The sequence below is a fragment of the Tamandua tetradactyla genome, chromosome 9 (genome assembly GCF_023851605.1).
Source record: "Tamandua tetradactyla isolate mTamTet1 chromosome 9, mTamTet1.pri, whole genome shotgun sequence".
NCBI classification, from domain to species: domain Eukaryota; kingdom Metazoa; phylum Chordata; class Mammalia; order Pilosa; family Myrmecophagidae; genus Tamandua; species Tamandua tetradactyla.
The window spans coordinates 96884390-96889199 of NC_135335.1; the positions used below are offsets into that span (position 1 = coordinate 96884390).

A 4810-nucleotide genomic window follows, 5' to 3' on the forward strand; every position below is an offset into this window, starting at 1 on the left:
ATTGCTAACTCTCCAGGAGCTCAGAATCTCATGCTTGAGAAAATGAACAAAAGCATGGGAAGGCTTATGAAATCCTAAAGGGAAGAGAAACTGGCAGAAAATTTCTATTTCCTGTAGTATCGTTAAACACGATTTTCTAAAATTGATCTTCATCCTAAGAAGTTTATTCAATGTGCTTTTTCTCCCTGATACATACAAAAGCAAGAGCCAAGAGATTCCATCATCATCACTTGCCTTAAAATCAGGCTGCATCCATGCCACAAAACAGACTATTTTACAGTTATAACAGTCATTTGTTTTCTGATTAGCAAACAAGGTCAATACGAGCAGTCAAACTTTTTTGTTCAAACGGGACACTTTTTCTCCTGAAATTCCCATTACCGTTCAGGCAGCAGCCAGGACTTTTCTGTATGTCCTACCTTCAGGATGTGGTTGATAGTACAAAGCTGCTGAGTCATTGTTCACCTTGAGTTTCAAAATTAATATGTAACTGTAAAAAATAACCTCTATTGAACTAAATGAGCCTGGACATTTTGAGTAACAAAAGCTCAAAGTTTGCAGCAGAGACAAAGGATAAAGAGTGTCTGAGTTCCCCATTCAGCTCTGGAGACTGTCTAACATTTACCATATGACGCAGTGGTAGGAAGTCAAATGGAAATCAAGCCAGCCTATAAATCTTTCAGTGACCATTCAAAGACAAACTGGCAACTGCCAATCTACTTTTTGTCTTTATAGATTTGCCTTTTCTGGACATGCCACGTAAATGGTTTTTAAAATGGGAGTCTTATGACTGCCTTCTTTCACTTAGCATGATATTTTTAAGCTTTATCCACATTATAATATATATCGAAAGTTCACTCCTTATATGGCTGAGTAACATTCCATTGCATGGTTTTACCACGTTTTATCTGCCCATTCGTCATGTGATGGACATTTGGATTGCTTCAACTTTTTGATTATTGGTTACACATTTGTGTAACAAATTTTTGTGTACACATATATTTTCATTTCTCTTGGGTAGATACTTATATAACACATGACAATTTTAAGTAGATGCACTGAGGTCTTCAGACCTCTGTGGACATGGTGGTTTGCAAAGGTCTCACTCTCTCAATATATACTGAACTTGGTCTTTCACAGGGCTGGTGTAACAAAGCTCCACAAGCGGAATGACTTGAAATAATAGAAATTTGTTATGTCTCAGTTCCTGAGGCTAGATGTCTAAAATCAAAGTGTCAGCAAGGGCCATGCTTCATCTGAAGTCTGTAGGAAAGAATTCTTCTTGTCTTTTTTAGCTCCTGGTGACTGTTGGGATTCTTGGTGTTTCTTGGCTAGTGGATGCTCACGCTGATCTCTGCCTCTTCCATCTCTACATGGCCTTCCTTCCCACCCCACCCACACAAGTGTCTCTCTGTATCTCCTCTCCCCTTCTTGTAAAGACAAAATCATTTTGGATTATGGCACATCCCAATGCAGTTTAGCCTCAGCTTAATTAATCACATCTTCAAGACTCTGTTTTCAAGCAGGGCCACATTCATGGGACCAGGGATTAAGACTTGAACATGTCTTTTGGTGGGGACGCAATTCAACCCATGACACTTGAACAGTCATGAACATGAGAGTAGCCACACAACCACATGAGGTATGTATGTGCCAAGCACACACTGAGCTTCACTCTTCTCAGTCTTTGTACAGGTCATTTATCTAATCTTGGCAACAATTTACCTAGTGTAACATTGTGTTTATGTGCTCAATGTATAAGAAGCAGCAACAAGGTAATTCTTAGAAGACATTTGGGACACTTGGTGATATTAATGAATGACATATACTATCTAAAAGTAATTTAATTCAAATGACATGTAAATAAGTAGATTAGAAGTTTTGGATATTAGAGTCAAGTATTGGGAAGAGACAGAGAGACCACGTTTTGAGCCTCAGCTTTCCCACTTAGTTGTTATTTAGTTTGGGCAAGTTATTCAACCTCTTTAAGTCTCAGTCTCATCATTTCTAAAGCAAATTTAATGATAATACTTATATTTATTACACTTGTATGTATATTATATGCTTATGCATGTCATATACTTATATATACTATAGTGCAGTCTAGCTGCTAAGCATCCCCACCATTGATCACGCCCTTCAGGTGCAGCTTCTCACGTTTCCTTCAGACACAAGTGCATTCCCTTCTAAATAAATTCATTCACTCCGTGTCTGTAATAGGAGCCCCGTTCTCACAAGGATAGAAAAGAAAAGGAATGGAATATATTCCAGTTGCCATAGGAGAAACTGGCTCGATGAAAAGGCTCTCCAATTTGGGCAGCTGCCTTAAAGATTTTGGAAATAGGAGTTTTATTCCAGTCTCCAAAGATGATCTCTGAAACAACCTGTATTAGTTTGTTAAACTGCCAGAATGCAATACACAGAAATGGAATGGCTTTGGAAAGGAAATGTAGTAAGTTATAAGTTTAGTTTTACGGTCATACGTATGTCCTAAAAAGATAACCTTGGCTCAAGGAAGGGTGATGTGGGAAGGCACTTGCCTGGCATCTGCTACTCCTTGCTCCCGGTCCATTGATTTCAGTCTCTGTTCTTATGGACATTCCTCACTTTGTTTCGGGGCTGGCTCCCATCTCTTGGCTTCCCTTTGCTCTCTCCAAATTCGACTTGCTTAACATCTCATGGGAAGGCACATGGCGACATCTACTGGGCTCCAAGCATCTCCAAGCATCTCCAAACATCTGTTCTGAGCTATCTCCAAAATGTTTCCTTTTTTAAAAAAGTCCAGTAAACTAATTAAGATTCACCTTGAGTGGGTGGAGTCACATCACCATTGAATCAAAAGGTCACACCCAGAAGTGGGTGTGACACATCTCCATGGAGATAATCTAATAAAAAAATTCTGCCTTATAATTTTGAATCAGGATGAAAGGAAATGGTTGCCCCTACAAGATTGGATCAGGATTTAAACATGGCTTTTCTGGGGTACAGAATACTTTCAAACCAGCGCACAACATAATTGTGAATTCTCACTCAGTGGGCCTTACCAACCAGGAACTGAGGCTGAGGGGGTTAGTAGAGCTGGGTTAGGCGGCTACACTGGCATCACAGTGGGAAGAGACCCCAGTCTGGCCATCGTTACCATTAGCGGCCATACCTGGCACTGCTCAGACCTTTGTGTCATCTAGATTGATGTCCACACTGACAATTCATTCCTTGCCACTTCATCTGGAAATCTCCGTGGACAGCCAGTTTCATTCCTCCTCAGGGAACTACAGGACAAGGTACCGCAATTTCCAGGATTTTCCTGGATCAAACCTTGCATCTCTTGCCCGGATATCGTGTGTATTGGTCTAAGAGACATTCACTGTCCCAAACGTTTTATTTTAAAAACTATGGCGTGCTATATTTTTCCACGGAGGACATTGAGTGATTTGGTATCCAGAAGGTCATGGAACAGACATTTGATCTACTGATTTGCCAAAGACAAAGGCCAGTCCATCTGAGTTTTGATATTGATTCATTTGACCCTACGTTAGCTCCAGCCAAATGTACCCCTGGTGTAAGGGGACTGACCTATTGAGAAGGCATGCATATAACTGAGGATACGTACAGTGCAAGGTTGCTGTCAGCGCTGGATCTTGTTGAAGTCAATCTTGATTTGGCTACTTCAGAGGAAGAGGCGAAGGCTGCAGCCAGCCTGGCAGTGGATGTGATTGCTTCAAGTTATGGTCAGCGAAGGGAGAAAGGACACATCGATTAAAATAGCTTCTTATCCCAGTCTACCATATGAATCAGAAAGTGAAGGACATGTGAGAATTTAGGAAAAACTGTACACTGACAGATATTGCAAGATGGGTATTTCAAAACAGCCAGGCATTTGAGGGGACAGGTACTAAATGGTTAGGTAAGGTCCATATTGCCTTAATGAGAACATTTGCATACTCCTAATTGTAGAATTTCCCCTCTTCATTTTGGTAGTCAATAATACTACCATACATGTAGTTAGATTTTTGCAACTCTCAGGGAGCTAATATGTTGGAGTACTATATAAATGTAAAGATGTCATGAAGAACATTTATTACCTTGGTAAAAAAAAATGCAACTTATGTTTTAGGACTGTTATTTAAAAATCAAATGAGATGATATTTGAAAGATTGAGGACGGAGTCTGGTTCAGTAAGAATTTAAAAAAATAGAAGTTAAGGTTACCTTAGAACATCAAACTCCAATCAAAGTGATCAGGGTATTGTCCGAGAAAAGTAGGATTTATTTGCTTGTGCTGTCTGATATTAGAACATAATTAGTGAGAGGAGGTTCTACCTGCAACTTTGAAGTAAAGACCCACTCCCCACATAAAAGTGTCATTTTTTTAATTAAAGGGAGAGGATACGGCATTTGAGTCAGATACATAGTAGAGAAGGTAGAGGAATGAATCCGGCTATCATTATATTTCTGGATAAAACTAACAATTGGGACTGATGACCTAGATCTTCTTGTTTATTATTAATTCAAATTAACAATCGTGAAGACCAGTCTGATTTGAAAATCAGTACCAATTACTTTAAAATGCTTTTAAAAAATTCCACCATATATGTATCTAATTTCACTTGACAAGTGATAAAACTAGGTCCTTTTGACTCTTGATGTCCCCAATCTGCCAGGGCAATAGAGAGCCTGATGTATTCTAGAGGTGTATTGCCAAGTCACACCCTCTGCAGCTGGTGAAATAAAAAGCATTTATGAAGGATTCCTGCAGCATCAACTTGCTTAGTGAAATGTTTTAGCATGAAGATTTTGATAAATTTTGTTTA

General features: G+C 39.3%; 1 pseudogene; it reads left to right on the forward strand.

Annotated features, from left to right (window-relative positions):
* Nucleotides 1–1637: 1637 nt before the first annotated feature.
* LOC143645763 (arginase-2, mitochondrial pseudogene) lies at nt 1638–3760 on the forward strand (annotated as a pseudogene).
* Nucleotides 3761–4810: the final 1050 nt, after the last annotated feature.